Below are 19,892 nucleotides of genomic sequence, written 5' to 3' on the forward strand. Positions count from 1 at the left end.
GGTTTTGCTTTACTATCTAGTGTCCTTCCATTTTAACTTTGAGAACTCCCTTTAGACTGTCTTACAGGACAGATTCAGTGATAATCAATGCTGCCATTGATTTATCTGGGAATTTTTTAATAATGATCTCATTTATGAAGGACAAGTTTGCTCAGTACATAATTCTCAGTTGCCAGGTGCTTTTCTTTCAGCACTTAATGTATCTTCCCAATTTTTTCTGGCCTACAGGGTTTCTGCTGAGAAATTTATTAATAATCCTATTGAGTATCACTTGAACATGACATTTAACTTTTCTCTTGCCATTTTCAAGATTCTCTCTTTGTGGCTTTTGATAGATTGATTATAATTAGTCATAGTGTGGGTCTCATTAAATTTATTCTACGTGAAGTTTATTGAGAAACTTTGATTTGTAGATTCACATCTTTCATTAAATTTAGAAACTTTACAGTTAATATGTTTTGAAATAACTCTCTGCCATTTTTCTCTCTCCTCCTCTAAAACTCACCCAATGTGTACATTGGTCAGCTTGATGGTACACCACAAATCCCTTAGGCTCTGTTTACTTTTCTTCTATTTTTTGTTTGTTTCTACTTCTCAGATTCAATAATTTCAATTTTCCTGTCTTCACATTTACTGATTCTTTCCCTTTTTTTAAATTTTTTTTTAAGATGGAGTCTCTGTTGCCCAGGCTGGAGTGCAGTGGTGCAATCTCAGCTCAATGCAACCTCTGCCTCCAAGGTTCAAGCGATTCTCCTGCCTCAGCCTCCTGAGTAGCTGGGATTACAGGTGCCCAACACCATGCCTGGCTAATTTTTTGTATTTTTAGTAGAGATGGGGTTTCACTATGTTGCCCAGGCTGGTCTTGAACTCCTGACCTCAAGTGATCCACCTGCCTCAGCCTCCCAAATTGCTGGGATTACAGGTGTCAACCACTGTACCTGGCTCCCTGATTCTTTCTTATGCTTACTCAAATCTTTTGTTAAGTCACTCTAGTAAATTTTTAATTAAATAATTGTATTTTTAGCCTCAGAATTTCTGTTTGGTTTCTTTTTATAATTCACATCTCTTTGCTAATATTCTATTAGTTTGTATTTCATTTTCCTGATTTTCCTTAGTTCTTTTTACTCTTTTCAGCTCTTTGAGCATATTCAAGTGCAGTTGTTTTAAAGTCTTTTCTAGTAAGGTCAATATCTATGCTTCTTCATGGACAGTTCCTGTTAATTTATTTTCTTTCATTGAGTAGGCCATATTTTTCTATTACTTTATATGACTTGTAATATTTTATTAAAAATTGAACATTTGAAAAACAAAAACAAAAATCAGGCACTTCTCTAAGTCTTCACAGACTGACTCTTTGCTAGGGCAGTCCATGACTGCTTCACTGGTTGTGCTCTGAGCCTAAGGATTAGCCTGAATTGAAAGCTCAAGGTTTTCCCACATCTTTTTCTGAATTGTATTGTACATGGGCATATGTCTTGCTTTCTCCAGTATACATGGCTTTTGAAAATCCTAATATCCCAATAAATCTTATCCTTGCTTCTTTTAATTCTGAAGAAAATAAAAAGTTGAGTTACAAACCAAAATTATAACAAAACTGATATTTGTATTTTCCCCAGGTACTTAACTTACCAGAAATACTTGTATCTTGATAAGATCTTAAATGGTCTATTGTATATCTCTACTGTCATCTCCCACCCCAGGCATTTGGGAGTCTTTCTGAAGCTTTCACAAGCAGTTCTGTCTGCCTTCCTCATCTGAGATCTGAGTTAAACAATACAGAGACCAGTTCTTTCAACAGCCCCCAGACAGTTCAGAACATTGCAAGTGAGGTCTGCTTTGCTCTCTCTGGTTTGAGTGATGGAATTGGGAACTGGGTCCTACCTCCTCCAGACCAAGACAATTCTGTGCTAAAAAAGGAAATGGGAAAAGCGTACATAAAAATGACACACAGTTTTCTATCATTTTGAATGAGGCTCTTTCTTGTTTGGGTGTTTTCTTGGATACTACAGACCTTTTGCTGTTTTCCAGAGCTCTTATAAGGTTAGTTCAGCCCATTTCTCATTGTTTTTTGACGTTCCATGTAAGAATGACAGCTTGGAGCTTCCTAGTCTGCAATTTTGCTAATGTCACTCCTTTCAGCAGCATTTGATTTTAAAACAGCTCTAAAAATTAAATGCTTACCTTCATAAATATGCTTGCAAAGATGGAAAAGTGGACCTAAACTACCAGTTTTATGTTGCTTGACTCCAGCACCTATACTAGTTGCTGAAACCAATGCTTACGCTCTTTCTGAGTATCCAGATATACAGGTCTTGTCTAGCATTTGATTGAACTGTGCTACCAAAGTTCATTTCTAAGTTGGTGAGACTGCCAGTTCAACTCACTAATATGTATCAGAGTAATGAGCCTAATAGTGAACATATTGTACACAATGTACTACCATTATAATAAATGGTGTTCATCAAGCTGTTTCTAAATTATAATGCATTCAGAATTTCAATATAGCATCCCAGACAAACAATGATTTGAAAACCATGTGTGACTTAATATTTTGAATTTGTGATATTATTGAAATTGTCTTTTACAACTTAGGCCCTGGGAGAAAAATAGAGGGTCTCCCTTCTGTTTCCTCCACAGTTACAATGAGTTTGAGGATACATTGGGCTGTACTGAGGGGTACACATGGGAAAGTGAAGAGAGGGTTCACTTCTGCAAGATCAGCCCTCTCTTCACCTGAGACCTTCCCCTTCTAAATTTAATTTCTCCAGCCACTGATAGATCTTCCCTGGGCTATACTAAAAGGGTAAGAAGGAGTTCAGGCAGCCATTGGCCCTGCTACTGCAGGAAGAAAGAATGAAGAGCAGAGAGGACACAATCGTGAATGCAATTTGCAAAAAGAATTTATAAAAATCTTTGGGGCAGCTATGTATTTTATCATATTTAGTCATTTTCCGTTGGTTTTATTTTTCTTACCACTGAATGCATGTCCACCAATAAATAGACAAAAGTATATATCTGGAAGATAGACAATAGAATACTAACATAGGAATAATAAATATCCCTAGAAAAGTTGAACAGAAAATGACAAGTATTAAAGATGTAATTTTAAATTGCCTGAAACAATCTAAATCTACATATTTAAAGGATACAACATGTCACAGCCAAGGTAGACACAGAATAATTAACCTGGAACATGAACTGTTAGTAGTAATAGCCTTTTAAATGTAAAGAAACAATTGAATTATCTGAATAATATACAAGCTTTCTCCCTCCTGCAAAGTCAAAGCTACCTGGGATGAAGGAACTCAGGCTTGCAGACTAGCTGCAGACTTTCCCCAGCGAAATTCAAGAAAGGAAATGAGAACTCAGTATAGAGAAGTTTTAGGAAAATAACAGTTAGATCCAGAATGTTACCCTAGACTACCTATCTTTAATTCACAAAAATAAAATGACACTAACCAAAGTTTTACACAAAGAAAAAGCCAAATACTAGCTAACACAAATCCTTCTTGAGTGGGGGATGGGAACAAAAAGAACTTCAGAAAACCAAGAGGCCAACAGGAAATCTGTAAGAACACTGGGCAATAGAACTCAAGCTAAAATGTACGGGAACTACGGTTGCAAAATGACGTGTAAATGTTATAAAATAACACAAATTACAAAAATTAAAAAAAACAACAAAAAAGCATTATTGCTATAGTTTGGATGTTGTCCCCTCAAAACCTCATGTTGAAATTTGATCCTCAATTTTGCAGGTGAGGCCTAATAAGAAGGGTTTGGGCCATGGGGACAGATTACTCATGAATAGACTAATGCCCTCCCTGTGGGCCAGCGAGTTCTTACTCCACTCATTCCAGTGAGAGCTAATGGTTCAAAAGAGCCTGACACCTCTCTTCTTTCTCTCTTGCTTCCTCTCTCCCCGTGTGAGCTGCACACCGGCTGGCTCCCTTTACCTGCCACCGTGAGTATGGAAATAGCCTGTGGCTGTCACCAGAAGCCAAGCAGATGCTGGCACCATGCTTCCTGTACAGCCTGCAGAAGTACAAGACAAATAAAACATCATTACTTCATAAATTACCAAGTCTCAGGTAGTCCTTTATAACAACACTGAATAAACTAAGAGAATCATGTAATTAACTAAACTGCAGTTGTAATGGGGAGAAAAGATGAGAATCTTTGGAATCTTTCCTGCTCTTGAATGGAGTCAGGAGACATTGTCAGACCTATCTTAAGTTTAAGTTCAAACAGAGGCTTAATCAATTTTTTAACGATAATCAATTAACCAAGAGAAGGACTAAAGGTAGTGTAGGATCTGTTAAAAGAAAACTTTAGGCAAATCAAATTTAACAGAGTTTAATTGAGCAAAATAATAAAAACAGTTCATGAATCAGGAAGCCTCCAGAATCACAACAGATTCAGAGAGACTCCAGCGATATCCCGTGGTTAGAACAAATTTATAGATAAAAAGGGAAAGTGACATACAGAAATCAGAAGTGAGGTACAGAAACAGCTGACTTTTGCAAACAGGTTGGCGTTTGCCTTATTTGAACACAGTGTGAACACTCAGCAGTGTATAATTGGTTGAAGTATGGCCGCTGGGATTGGCCAAGATTCAGCCATTGTTACAGATGCATTCTCCTAAGTTAGGTTTTCAGTCTTATCTACCAGTCCAATTAGGTTACGGTTCATCCACAAGGACTCAAATATAGAAGTACGGAGTCCTTCTCAGGCCATATTTAGTTCACTTTAACACTTCCTTCCTTTTGGTCACCCTCTCAATTTAGAGAGATTGGCCAAAACTTTAGGCATTGATGCCACTCTCTGTCACCATCATAAAGACTTATTTGGTCTCAGTGTGGAATTCACAGGTCTTCTTTAGTTTTAGTATGGTGCTTCACAGGTCTTCTTTGGCGTCAATGTGGAATTCACACTTTATACCAGCTGAATGATTCTTTATGTACTTGCTGACCCAGTTGGAGTGAGCCCATTCAACTCTCAATGGATGACTGCATATAAAATTTTCGTTGTTATTATTATTATTTTGAGATGGAGTCTCACTCTATCACCTAGGCTGGAGTGCAGTGGCCTGATCTCAGCTCACTGCACCCTCGGCCTCCTGGGTTCAAGCAATTATTCTGCCTCAGTCCCCTGAGTAGCTGGGATTACAGGTGCCCACCACCATGCCTGGCAAATGTTTGTATTTTTAGTAGAGATGGGGTTTCACCATGTTGGCCAGGCTGGTCTCGAATTCTTGACCTCAGGTGATCCGCCCGCCTTGGCTTCCCAAAGTGCAAGGATTATAGGCGTGAGCCACTGAGCCTGGCCACAAAACACCTAAGACTGGAGAGGATACAGTGTACCGGGGGACTATGATTATGACTATCATGAGGATAATATCAAAATCCCAAGGCATACTCTTTAATGATAGTTCTTATGAAATGAACCAAACCAAAGTAACCAAGTTCAGACAATATAGGCAGTTCAACAGCATTAGGGTCTAATTGGCCACAGTCCTCATTTGGAGTGTGATAGCAATTAAGGACCATAGTTCACTGTGAGGTAGCCTGATTTAAAGAGGTATTCATTTTCATTCTAGTAGGTTTCCAAGTTATTATGATTGGGAAACCTAATAGGAGAAATATGAAGATTAGAGACACTTGGAAAACCCAAGCTTGCCACCCACCCCTAAGGATGCCTACAAACCAACTGTTAGTTGCTCCTATAAATACCTCATGGGTTCCTTTCTCTTGAGAGGTTTCTTTAATCTATTTGGTGGCAGTGTCTAAGGAAACAGCAGTATCATCCACCTTTTAAATTAAGCTTTCTGTAGTAACAAAATAAGGGGAGAAGTAAATACAACATTCAGTTTTGTTTATCACCAAACACAGGCCTCCACCTTGAGCAAAAAGAAGATCTAAGGCTGCATGATGTTTCATTAAGTGTTTTTGTTGAATAGGTATGTTGTCATCTACCTTCTGAAGAGTAGCTTCTACCTGCCTGAAACCCTGGGAGGTCTGGTTGGCTACAAAATCCAATGTTTTTCCCAATTTATGAATTAGCTTTAAATTCCATACAAATGGTACCTCACTAACACCAAGAGTGAGCCTCTGGGAATCCCACTGGGATCTTTCCTCAGTGGAAACTAGCTTATCTTTGTCTATTTCAAGGCTAGTGCTAATTTCAGTTATGGGTCGTTTGGGCCTCCAATTATAAAAGCTATCATGAGAATTTTCAGGGGAAGCTATTCAAAAGGCAGGAGCAATCGAGGCCAAATAACAAGATCCAAACCAACAAGGAGGCAGAATGGAATATGCATGTTCTCCACAGACCGAATATAGACCCTCAGGGGCTGAGAAGAGGGCCACTAGTTGCATTTAAGCAGGGGTCAGTCAGGTTTGTTCATCCATAAATCTGCATAGCTCCTGAACAATGTAGAGAGAGAAGTTTACTTTTTTGTGGCCTCTTTATAGCACGTTGTAAGGGTGTACAAACACACCTAGTGAAAAAGGCCATACTGAATTTAATCCAGTTACATTATACAAGCAATTACTTGTACCAATATAAGTCGTTCCAAAATCTTGAGTGCATGATGCCTGGAAGCACAATATACCTTTTGCAGGAATCACTTGAATTGATTGGCCTTTTATATTTGGTAATGATTGAGTTGTCAGTTGGAAAAGTTAGAGTGTTGTTTTTAGTGAGTGTAAGAAAGCAAGTAGCAGTGATATTTAGAATATCAAGAATAGCTTTCAGGCCAGGTGCGGTGGCTCACGCTTATAATCCCAGCATTTTGGGAGGCTAAGGCAGGCCGATTGATTGAGGTCAGGAGTTTGAGACAAGCCTGGCCAACATGGCAAAACCCTGTCTACAAGAAATACGAAAATCACCTGGCATGGTGGTGCATGCCCATAGTCACAGCTACTTGGAAGGCTGAGAATTGCTTGAGCCTGGGAGGCAGAGGTTGCAGTGAGCCAAGATTGTGCCATTGCATTCCAGCCTGGGTGACAGAGCAATACTCTGTCTCAAAAAAAAAAAAAAATAGCTTTTCATTCTTTCCTTGGAGTTTCAGGGTAACTCTCATTGGGAACACAAAGAGGGATTGGCATCAGTGAAAGAGTTTCTTGATTTTTTTGGCATTAGCCCACAAACCCAACAGTTACTCTGGTTTTGTTCTACAGCATACGCTCAAGCTAAAGCCATGAGTTTTCCTCTAGGAAAGGATTAGGGCAACAAAAAATGAGGAAAACAGAAAAATACATAAGGCTTTCATGATGGTAGCTAAGTCTTGATCCATGATCTTGGGAAAGCTGTCCACAACTAGGATGCTGTCTGCTTCTAGGGAGAGATTTCCCTGGTCAGCTTTACCTTAAAGTCTCCAACAGGTATATGTTCCAGGAGTTTGAAGGAGCCCTTTTGAGTTGTGAGACATAGACCTGAGATCCAAGGCCCTGAAGCTTCACTGTAGTGTAGGTGGTGAGAAGGACTTGGTGTAGGCCCTTCCAGTGAGGTTCAAGAGCAGTTTTCCTCTGATGTCAGTTTTAGAAGGCTCAGTCTCCAGGTTCCAGATCATGGAAGGTTTGATTATCCTCAGTTAGTGGATCTCGAAAAGCTTACTTTACCTGGTGGAAATATACTTTGGCATAATACATTAAAGCCTTGCAATATTTAGTCATATCAGAGTACAATAGAGTAGGAGAAGCATGAGGTATTATTTAGGGACATAGGCATTCCAGTGACTATTTCGTAAGTGGTCAACTTATATTTTCCAATGAAAGTGAATCGAATTGCCATTAAAGCCAAAGGTAGTACCTTTGGGCAAGGCAACCCAATTGATTCAGTTAACTTTGCCAATAGGTTCTAATACACCATTTGTTCTTTCAACCTTTCCAGAAGACTGCCTTGTGGTAGGGAAAATGGTAGTGCCACTGTGTTGGTAACACCTTATTTAATTGCTTTATAACTTGCCCAGTAAAGTAAGTTCCTCCATCATTGGAAATTTTTACAGGGATCCCCCATAAAGGAAAAGCATTTTCATTTTTTTTAGACAGAGTCTCGCTCTGTTGCCCAGGCTGGAGTGCAATGGCTTGATCTCAGCTCACTGCAACCTCCGCCTCCTGGGCTCAAGCAATTCTCCTGCCTCAGCCTCCTGAATAGCTGGGATTACAGGTGCCTGCCACCAGGCTAAGCTAATTTTTTTTTTTGTATTTTTAGTAGAGACGGGGTTTCACCATGCTGGTCAGGCTGGTCTTGAACTCCCGACCTTAGGTGATCCACCCGGCTTGGCCTCCCAAAGTGCTGAGACTACAGGCGTGAACCACCACACCCACTCAGGAAAAACATTTTCTAATAATTTCTTAGTTACTGTCACAGCATTAGCTTTCTTACATGGGAAGGCCTCTATCCAACCAGAAAACACGCAAACTATTACGAGACCACACTGATACCCCATTGAAGGTGACAACTGAATGAAGTCCATCTGTAAATGCTCAACTGGTCTATCAGGTGGTAGACATATACCACCTGAAGTTTTGATTGCTTTTCCAGGATTATGAGTCCAAAATTGCTAAAATGGTTTATAACCAATGTTTGACTTGTCAGACTCATAATCAATATTTTTTCATAATTTGGACCATTTTATCTGTTCCACAATGAGTTATGGAGTACAGAGCTTTCAACAATGGAAGCTTCAAAGACTCAGGGAGGACCAGGCAGCTTTCTGAGCCCTCTGTGAGTCTATTCTTCACATTAAACTTACATCCTTTTAGATGTCAATTTTTTTTTCCTCCAAATCAGGTGCATTGCACTGTTTCTGAAATAAGTCATCATAAAGAAGTTGGCTTGGATTAATCTTCTGGAGTTCATTCAGATTGCAAATCTTAACAATGTGAGTAGCTGATTTAGTATAAAAATCTGCTAAAGCATTTCCCTGATATTTAGGTTTAGTTCTACAAGTATGAGTTTCAATTGTAATAACAGCAATCTGCAATGGTAACAGGATAGCAGAAGGAGTTCATCTACTTGGAGTCCATTTTTGATGGAGGTTCCACTAGAGGTGAGAAACCCTGGTAGTTTTCATATCATGCCAAAATAATGTACTACTCTCAAAGCATGTTTGCTATCTGTATAAATATTTACTGATTTGTCCTTAGCTTGTTTACTGATTTGTCCTTAGCTGTATGACAAGCTTGGGTGAGGGCAAAAAGTTCCACAGGTTGGGCTGCTTAAGTTGAGGAAGAGTTCCCTTCTCTATTAACTAATTTTGGGTGGTAACAGCATATTCTGCCTGATATTTTCCTTCTGAGTTTTTAGCACAGGGCCCATCCACAAAAAGTATCAATTTAGGATTATCCGGTGGAGTATCCTGTAAATCAATATGAGGGGCCACTATTTCTGACCCTGCACTTACACAGCTGTGGTCTTTACCATCATCAGGCAGAGGTAACAGAGTAGCAGGGTTAAGTAGATTACAGCATTTTAGATCTCAATTAGAAGGAGAAAGGTTAAGTAATTCATAAGATGCTAATCTACTTACTGAAAAATGCTGGGTTTGGTTGGAATTTAATAGACTTTCCACAGCTTGTGGGACTTGCAAATTAAGTGTATTTCCTAAAACCAAATCTGATGAAGATTCTACCAGTGTGGCCGCTGCTGCTACAGCTTTTAAACATTTAGGATATGCCTTAGTGACTGGGTCTAACTGCAGGCTATAGTATGCAATGGGCCTATGTGTATCACCATGTTCTTGAGTAAGGACTGAATACCTGATTGTTTTGCTCATGAACAAACAAGCAGAAAGGTTTAGTATAATTTGGAAGTCCTAAAGCTGGGACTGTTCTAAGGCCAACTTTATTTAGCTGAAAGCCTGCTCGTGACCATCTTCCCAAGGTAAAGGCTCTGGTATAGCATTTTTAGTGAGTTCATACAATGGTGATATTGCAGAACCCAGGATCTGCAATATCCTGCAAGTCCAAGAAAGCCTCTTAATCGTCTTTTGGCTGCAAGTCAAGAAAAACTTTGGATAGTTTTTATCCTCTCAGGTAAGAGGAAAATCCCATCAGCAGTCAAGTCATGTCCCTAATAGTAGACTTTTCCTCTGAAAATTTAAGGTTTTCTGTTGAAGTCTTGTGAGCTTTATGTTTGAGTTGCTGTAAAAGGTAAACTGAGTCGATTTCAGAGCACTCAGTGGGAGAGCATAACAATAAGTCATCTACTTACTGAATGAGAGTAGAATTTTGAGGAAACTTGTGTTATTAAGTCCTGATGAAATGCCTGAGAAAAATATGAAGAGGCTTCCATAAACCCCTATGGCATTACAGTCCAGGTACACCGCTGATTTTTCCAAGTAAAGGCAAACAGGTATTGACTCCCTTTATGAACTGGAATGCTAAAGAAGGCTGAGCAGAAATCTATTACTGTGAACCACTTGGAATAAGTGGGTCCATTAGATAATAAAGCATTAGAATTTGAGACTACAGGAAATCTTGGTATTATAATTCTGTTAGTTGCCTATACATCTTGAACAAATCCCCAACCTCACTTATTTGGTTTTTTAACTGGTAAGATTGGAGTGGTACAAGGGCTAGTGCATGAGATTGAGTCCTTGTTTAATTAAATCTTCTACAATTGGTGAGAGCCCTTGAATTGCTTCAGGTTTTAGTGGATACTGGAATAATTTAGGCAAAGGATTAGAATAATCTGTTTGGACTTTTATTGGTTCTATACTTTTAATTCTTTCTATATTAGTTGGGGAAGAGGCTCATAAGCATTTAGGTATTTTGGAAAGATCAGGGGTTTTACAGGCCTAAGTTTTTATCTTATTAACTTCTGCCTGTAGACAGCATAACAATTCTGGTTCAGGAGAATCAAGAAATGCTAAGATTAGCTCTCTCTCTGAGAAAAAATTTTGTGTGCCCTTTTAGCTTTGAAAGTAAATATCACCCTAACAAGTTCGCTGGAGCAGTATCACATAATAAAAGTGTGTTTTTCTGAAAAGAACCTCTAAGTTAATTGGATGGGTTCAGATACGAGAACCTCTTGAACTTGATTTGAAACCCCCACCACAGAAATGATCTTTCTACTCTGTGGGATTTGTTGGCCTACTAAAGTGGGGTTTATGGTAGATAGAGTAGCTCTGGTATCCACCAGGACTGTACATGACTCCCCATTTATTTTAACCTGTTTCTCCACGTTCATTCAAAGGTATTACAGGGAGCAATTTACTGGAGAATCCCTCAGAGCCTTGTCAGTGTTGATTATTATCAGAAGGACTAAGGTACCTTGGGCTTCCTCTGTGGTTAAACAGTTTGGCCTATAGGGAGGCTTATTTGTGGACTGATATAAAAGTGGACATCCCTTTTCCAGTGTCTGATTGTTTGCAATAAAGGCAGACATCTTGGGATAAAGAACTTCTTGTTCTAGACCTCTTGGTTGTGATTTAAAATGAGAATGAGAAGGTCCCTTTGGTCCCTTCATAACTGCTGTATCATAATTGAAGGGTCATAAGCATGTTAGCCTTTTGAGTTCTTTCTTGCTGTTGAGTCCTCTCAAAATGTTCAGCCAAGGCCACCAATGCAATCATATCTGTAACTTCTCATCCCAGCTTACGTTTTTTAATTAAACAACTAATTTCAGGACCAAGTCCATTTATAAACAGAGCACTTAATGCCATTTCAGTCCCTACAGGAAATACTCCTTGCCGTACTTTGAGCCCAGAATGTTTCACAAACAATGATCCTAAGCAAGTTCTATAATCTGAAACCAGTTCATCCTTTTTTTGTTTACATGATTGGATGATGGACCAATCAATATTTTTGTGGAAAAATGTTAGAAATTGAATTCAAGAGGTTTTCAGCAATTTTTCTAGCTGCTTTTGATCCTTCCCCTGAGGAACTTTTGGAGGGGTGTTTAATATCCTCTTCAGGTCTATCCCATTCTCCTGCTGCCATCCATCTCCAAGCTTCACCAACCCCAGTATCATGTGAACAAATTGGTAAATGTCAGGAAGTCCTAGATAGTAAGCTCCTAGGAGAGTTCTAAATTCCTCAGTAAATTTTTGAGGATTTTCCTTGGGTCAGGGAAGTCCTTCACAATGGCTCTAAGCTGCTTTAGATCATGCAGTGAAAGTAGTTACAGCAGACAGGCCTGACTGATCAGAAGGCATCTGCCTAAATTCCCTTTTTTCCATCATCTTCAGGGTGAAAAACATAATTTAAATAAAAGGTTAGTGGACTCAGAGTATGTAGGTAGAGATGGATAAAGTGAAGGAACAGTTGAGGTTAGTTCAGTTAGAGTAGTTTTATCATGTCTTTAGTCTGTGGCTTAAGCTTTTCATTTGTTTCTTGCAAAGAATCTTTTAAGGAGGCAAATTTTGATTCATTTAGTCTTTTAGAGGCCTCTGCATACCCATGAATATGAATATGTAAGAATATGTCCCACTGTTTGTGGGGTTTTTGATCCCCCCTTTTCTAATATGCCTCACAAACAAATAAATTTATCCAAATTAAAACTTCCCCATTGTGGCCATCTTAATTCTAAGCTTTTTTTTTTTTTTTTTTTTTTTTTTTAGTAAGGTTAACCCACTTTTCTAAAAATGCACACATTCCGGGCCCATAATTTTTGTACATGATACTAGCTACCATCTCGGAAAGTGGAATCCCAGATTTCTTGGACTGAGATGAACCCACTTTAAAAATAAGGTACCTACCTGAGGTCGAAAGCCTCTAACTGAATCCAATCCAGTTAATTATCAAATCCAATTCTATCTTGAACCCAATCCAATCTAAATATTCCTCAAGTAAACTCAGAGAGCTCAAAACACAAGTTAGTGGAGCTCAGAATCCAAGAGAAAACTCACCCATGACCTCTAGTTACAATCAAGAGAATAGTGAGCACAACGGGCTCCACAGGTACCTTGCCTGGTCACCTAGTATTCCTGGGGGTCTCTAGAGTTTTACTTCGAATCCCATCTCTAATGCCAGATCTGTTAAAATAAAACTTCAGACAAATTAAATTTAACAGAGTATAATCAAGAAAAAAACAAAGATTCATGAATCGGGCAGCCTCCAGAATCACAGCAGATTCAGAGAGACTCCAGGAATGCCTCGTGGTCAGAACAAATTTATAGAGAAAAAAAGGAAAGTGATGTACAGAAACACCAGGATTGGTTACGGGTTGGTGTTTGTCTTATTTGAACACAGTTTGAACACTTGGCAATCTATGAGTGGTTGAAGTATAGCTGCTGGGATTGGCCAATACTCTGCCATTGTTACAGGACATACTCATAAGTTAGGTTTTCAATCTTTTCTATCTATTAAGTGAGGTTATGGTTCATCCACAAGGACTCAAATATAGAAGTACCAGAGTCCTTCTCAAGCCATACTTATCTTGCTTTAACAGGGCAGAGCCCTTGGACCCCTGAAGTTTCACTGAAAAATCAACTCAAAAAGATAGATTAATAGAGAAAATATATACAAATTTATTTAATATGTCGGCATAGGAGGCTTCAGAATGAAGACCCAATCCATACTACCTTGAGTTGGGAGAAAGATTGCAGGCTCAGAGCATAACCAAAAACAGGTTATGGTGGTAAATCAGGTTTTAGTGGCAGGACAGGGTGTGGGAAGGGGAGAAAAGGAGGCCTAGCTGGTAAAGGTGGTCTTGTTATGTAGATAAAGCCTCACAGATAGCAGCCCTCAGAGAGAATAGAAGGTAAATGTTTATTTCAGATATTTAAGGTGTTAGACTCAGTTTGTCTTTCCTAGATCCAGGCAAGGGAAAGCCCAACCGTATTAATGCAGCTTATTTACGGATGCAAATTTCCCCCCACGAAAGCCAGGCTTGCAGAGTCACTTCTGTTTTCTGGCCCTCTGGCAGCCATTTCAAAATAAGTCAAAGAAACATATGTTGGTGTGAAATATTTTGATTTTTTTTCAGTAGATAGATGACTTCCAAATTTTCTGAAAGAAATCAGACATAGGCAATCCTCTATACATAAAACAAGCAGGCCGGGCGCGGTGGCTCAAGCCTGTAATCCCAGCACTTTGGGAGGCCGAGACGGGCGGATCACGAGGTCAGGAGATCGAGACCATCCTGGCTAACACGGTGAAACCCCGTCTCTACTAAAAATACAAAAACTAGCTGGGCGAGGTGGCGGGCGCCTGTAGTCTCAGCTACTCGGGAGGCTGAGGCAGGAGAATGGCGTAAACCCGGGAGGTGGAGCTTGCAGTGAGCTGAGATCCGGCCACTGCACTCCAGTCCGGGCGACAGAGCAAGACTCCGCCTCAAAAAAAAAAAAAAAAAACATAAAACAAGCACAGATCAAATAGCAAATTGCAAAAATGGAAGCTTTCAGACGAAAATACCGTAAAAATGGCAGATCTAAGACTAAACATGCTTTTCACATAAAAAATATAAATAGATGAAATGAAATCTAAAGATAATTAACCCATTCCTTTTTAAAAATTGCTCAAGCAGACCAGGCGCGGTGGCTCATGCCTATAATCCCAGTACTTTGGGAGGCCAAGGCAGGCAGATTGCTTGAGGTCAGGAGTTTGAGACCAGCCTGGGCAACACCCAACTCTACTAAAAATGCAAAAATTAGCCAGGCATGGTGGTGGCGGGTACCTGTAACCCCAGTTACTAGGGAGGCTGAGGCAGGAGAATTGCTTGAACCCAGGGGGCGGAGGTTTCAGTGAGCCAAGATCAGGTCATTACACTCCAGCCTGGGCAACGGAGCGAGACTCCATCTGAAAAAAAAAAAAATGCCCAAGCAAACCAATCTTGTGCTATCTACAGCACCAGGGTGAGCCAAGATGCACGAAGCAAAGAGATACATAAAAGAAGAGGTGGGCACAGAGGATCCCAGGCAGATGGTGGTCAAGGCAGAACAGCAAATAAGACAGAGGAGGAGGATACGTCTCTCTGGAAATCTTTTTGCACCAAACACAGAGGATCTGAGTTGATGCTTCACGCAAACAGCAAGGCAACTACTAATGCAGGGGCTCAGATCCCTTCTCTGGGACCACAGGAGGGCTGGTCTGCAACGACCAGGTCACAATGGAGGAAATTTATACGGCAGGCTTGAGGAAACAATATGGTGCTGAGAGGTCAAAAGGACACTTCATCCTCTTTTCCTGGACTCAGGATTCCTCATGGAGAGCTCCTGCCTACTCTGCTAGCCTCTCCTGCTGGGCTCAGGAGTCATGTGTCAAGCAGGTGCTCTGGGAAGAAATCATTGATCCCACACCTTCAGGTCTGCTTGTCCCGAGTAACACAGGGGGTTGTGTCCTGGTGTACGCATGCACCTTGCCTAATTCAGGCCTGAACCCCAGGGCCATGGGGACTGCCCATCTTCACCACATTTTCCAAGCCAGCTTTGTCCGGTAATTAAGCTAATGACTTGTTCTCTAATCCTGTGTTTTTCAGTGGGTCTCTAAATCAGGAGGGGAATGGGTGAGCACAGGTTCTTCAAACAGCTCCTATAAGGCTCCAGGAGGAGGGCCTTGTTATTGGCACTCACATGTGAGGGTTGGTGGACAGCTGTATGCTGGAAAACAGACTTGGTTACACCAGAAGGCTGGGGATTGGGCCTCTTTTTCATTCTGTAGCTAGGAGTTCTTGAGGCCAGAAATTCTGTTGCTGTGTCACCATGCGCAAAGCATGTGCGTTCCCCGTCCCCAGACTGCATCTCGCTTCAGAGTAAAAGTGTTCAGGTGACTGGCTAATGTCAGCAGGCTGTGTCTGCACCTTTTCCAGGTGAGAAACCTGAAGCCAAGAGCAAGTTGTAAAGCCCTGCCTGAAAACTGCCATTTATGGCTTCGAATCATTGTGTCCCATTATCTAGACTCTAGTCACCTTCGCTTCTCCTGAGGTTTTCTTAAAACCTCAGTTATGGAATCATTTCTTAAATTTTGTACAGAAGTTTCCATTTGGGATAGGAAGCTGTGGCTAAGAGAAAATGTGTTAAAGCTATGATTTGGATAAAGAAATCCTTGTGCTTGTAGGCAGGCTCTCCTCTGGTGACTGTGGAAATGAGTCCCAGCATTCACACAGCTGAGTGGGCAGGCAGGACAGCCTGCATGACACAGGCTTAGGGGTGCAAAAGGGCCTCAGGATCTAGCTAGTTCTGAATTTACAAATAAGAAAACTGAGGCCTGGAGGAAAAGAAATGTTTTGCCCAAAACCACCGCATCATTATGCTGGAGCAGGTACTGGGGATCAGGTTTGAAAGGAGCCACATGCAGAAATCTCTGGTATAAAAGCACAATTACAAGAGGACACACACACACACACCTGCTGCAAGGGCATATAAATGAGTATGTGCAAATGTGCAAAGCAAATTGCTTTTGCCTCATTTATTATTAATGGCCCATGACACACATACCCATTTCCTTCACAGTTTCTTTACAGAGAATACACACAGCAATTGTGTTGCTATATGAACCAGTAATGACACCTTGGAGTTATAAAGCAATTTCCACAAAACAGCTAAAATAAATTTAAATAATATCTCATTTGTTACAAGAAAACTCATCTCAGTGGATAAGCAGCAATTACGGTAATCTTTGCTACTGCTTTAAGATCACAGATCTGAAACCAAGGAATGCCAAATGGAGAGCAAGCTGGGTCTCAGGTCCTGGCCCTGGGAGCAGCAGTAATTTTCTGGCTCCAGGTATGTTAAGTATGTGAGCTGGCTCTTCTTTGCTTGCCGGTATTGTGTCCATCTGCAGCCTGCTTGGCTGCCCTATGTCCCCTGCCTCATAAGCCTCATCCTCTGTTTAATTTTTCTTTTACAATTTTGTCAATAGTTTTGCATAAGTAAAGATTTTTAAGGAGTGCTTCATTGCCATCCTCATAATAGCCCAGAGTTAACACTTTTTAAAACTCTGCTTGGAAAAACAACATTTTTTGAAAAGCTGATTAGCATTCATAATCTGAATTAATAAAATGACTTGAATTGCAGAACCCAATAGACTGCATGCTTTTCAGTCCCAGAGGTGTGTTGGTTGGTCACTTTAGCAGAAAAAAATGTGTTGTTGGCTAATAACACCGGTGTGCGGTCCCAAGACCTGGAAAGATGGTCAGAAGCTGAGCTCTCATATTTTTGTTTTTATGTGATTCTCTTATGAATACAAGCATTTGGCATTTGCCTGCAGTTAACACTTTATGTTCTGAAGCTTTTTATATCTCAGTATGTCTCCTTTCTAAATAGGCAGCTTTGGGAGCCCTGGCTCATATAAGTGAGTGCAAAAACCTTGACGTTGCGATGATGCCTTTAGCAAGTGTTGACTTGGAAGAGATGAAGGTGTGGGAGGGTTGCAGAGCAGGCTGGCTCCCCGTCCCCCAGCACCTCGCTGGCATCTGTCTGCCTTGTGTTTGATTGCATACAAGATTTGGGTATCAGTACATTGCACCATGGACAGTAAATGAGGATCCTAGAGTCAGGGCTCATGCTAATTGTTGCCACTTCAGAAAATCTTTCTTGGCACTATAAGAGTGAAACAAAAAGAAAAAAGCTCATCGTACTAACTTCTGCTTTGCAGAGGCATTGCTCTAAGCGTTTGTATGATCTTGTTTAAATTCCACGACGGCTCTATGAAGAAGCTATCATTGTCCTTTCATTTTAATAATGTGGGACAGGTACAGAGAGGTTAAGTAACTTGTCCAAAATCACCCAGCTCAAAAGATGTAGAGCTTTACTACTGCACTAAAAACACATTTGACCTTATTTTGGCACAACCAGCATCCAAAAACATCAGTTTCTCTAATCCCCTCTGTCACCCAGTGAGCTCCAAGGCAGATGAGCAGACCTGGGCAATGTGTGTAGTGAAAAGCATCAGGAAACAGAATTGAGGATATTATGGAGGCTTAGCAAGAAGCTCTAGAAATATCTAGAAGACTGTAGAAATATAGGGGTATAGAATCCTTTTCTCCATTTTCATGACTATCTTGGAACCATGTCCTCCAGGCATGGGTTTAGAAAGAAACACAACATTCTAGAACAGTCACCTGTGTGAAGCATAAGCTATTTTTGTTCATTAATCAGTCGCATGCTTTTCTCTTTAAAAGAAAGTCTCCTAAACAAGCCATAAATAATGTTAAAATGTTCCTAACATTGTAAAGCTCAGGCCATGATTCCCATTTATGTTTCCCTAGTTTTACATAGCAAATTGAGCAGCTAGGAGAGAGGACAATTTTTATTTTTGAAAATGAAAATGTTACTCGATGTTAAAAGCACATTTTCAACCATCAAGCACAAACTCCAATGTGCCTTAAGCCTAAGATGGAGTCAGCAACGCCCTTCAGTCATGCCAGCTGGAACTCAGGACCAGGCAAGAGCAATCACTTATCCTAATTGGGACTGCAGGCTGGTGAGGAGTGCAGATCACCTCCTGGTTTCTCTTGTTCTTCTTGCAACCAGGAAAATACAATTAAAAAATAAAGATATTATACATTATAGACACTTTTGACTAAGAATGAGGGGAGACCAATCTCAGGTTTAAAACCATTGTTGGAATCCAAGTAGGTTATCAAATTCTGCTTAAGTATACATCATGCTTAAGCTAAAGAAAAATGTTTTTTTCCTGAGTTAAAAATAAATATATTTGGCATATTGAAAAACAAAAGTTTCTTTCACACACTCAAACTAAAAGCTGTAATTTTTACCAGCTTCCAAACTACCAGGAAAATTGGTCAGTTTTCACACTAAATCAAGCTAATTTGGTGAAAGTAAGACTCAAATCAAATGAATTTATGTACTTAGACTAATCCCATATGCAAATGGTGATGTTCAAAAAAAAGTCACCTGGGGTATGATTATCATTTTTCTCAAGCTTTATTGATGTATAATTGACAAAAGTTGTGTATATTTAAGGTGTGCAATGTGATGGTTTGATGCATTTTGAAATGATTACTGCAATTAAGCTAATTAACCTATCACCTTACAGAGTTTCCGTGTGTGTGTGAGAGAGAGAGAGACAGAAAGAGAGAGGGATGAGAATACTTAAGATCTGCTCTCAGTAAATTTCAAGTGTCCAATACATTATTATTAGCTATAGGCACCATGCTGTACAAGAGATCTACATAGGCTGGGATTATCATTTTGTTAAAGACATTTTTATATATGTGTTTTATTCTACCAGAATTTTACACATGTACACACATACATACACATTGCATGAATGTGTGGTTTTTAGAAAAGCAATAAAAAACACTTTTCATATCTCCTTTTATGACTGTTTAAAATTACCAGTAAATTATTTTATCTGTGTAATATAAAGTTCTCTTCTAAACAACGATCTACGCCCTTCAGTTACACTGTTACACTGCAACACTAAGAATTATCATCCAGCTCAATTTAAATATGGATTATATTAAATTAATCAACTTATTTTTATTGGCTACAGTTCTTTAAATAAGAGAAAATTCTTCCTTCTATTCTGGGGGATATGACAGGGTTGAAAAACCTTAGTCATCTGGGCAGAGAAGCGTCGTCTAAAGTTTGTAGCCCCATGGTATTTTCAGAATAATTAGATGGCAACCTCCAATCAAGTGTCTTTTGTGAAGAAAGCAAAGTTCGTCAATTTATTCAGAGCGCATTCTCAAACCAGAGCAGAGCTTCAGCACATTAGGGTGTATGAAGAATTCCCTCAACTCTCAAGACCCATTTACTGTATAAAGCAACACTTACGGCAAGGGCGATAGGAGAATGTGTATTTTCTCCTCACAAAATGAGTTCTGAGATTTGTAACTAAACATAATTAATAAAAAGTATATGTAAACTACACACGCAAAGTATCTGTGTATGTATGGGTGGTGTGTGGGGGTTAAGTGCATGTGTGTGAGCATAGGTATATGTGTTTGATATGTGTGTGTGAATGTGAGTGTATGTGTGT

General features: G+C 39.9%; 1 protein-coding gene across 10 annotated transcripts in view; it reads right to left on the minus strand.

The window, feature by feature from the left end:
* The window catches only part of DIRAS2 (DIRAS family GTPase 2), a 157,466-nt gene that overhangs the window by 56,632 nt on the left and 80,942 nt on the right, over positions 1-19,892 (minus strand). The window contains exons 5-7 of one of the 10 annotated variants that reach the window (XR_002727029.3): positions 7,366-7,633; positions 5,730-5,824; positions 4,299-5,006 (exon numbers count right to left, since the gene is read on the minus strand). The exons of 6 other annotated variants lie outside the window; for them this stretch is intronic. The gene's annotated coding sequence lies outside the window, so the exon portion shown is untranslated. Of the gene's footprint in view, positions 1-3,953; positions 4,033-4,298; positions 5,007-5,729; positions 5,825-7,365; positions 7,634-19,892 lie in introns of those variants that run through there. 3 more of the 10 variants (XM_023195269.3, XR_002727027.3, XR_002727031.3) reach the window with 3 other exon arrangements.

The sequence above is a fragment of the Piliocolobus tephrosceles genome, chromosome 14 (assembly GCF_002776525.5).
Source record: "Piliocolobus tephrosceles isolate RC106 chromosome 14, ASM277652v3, whole genome shotgun sequence".
Taxonomy (NCBI): domain Eukaryota; kingdom Metazoa; phylum Chordata; class Mammalia; order Primates; family Cercopithecidae; genus Piliocolobus; species Piliocolobus tephrosceles.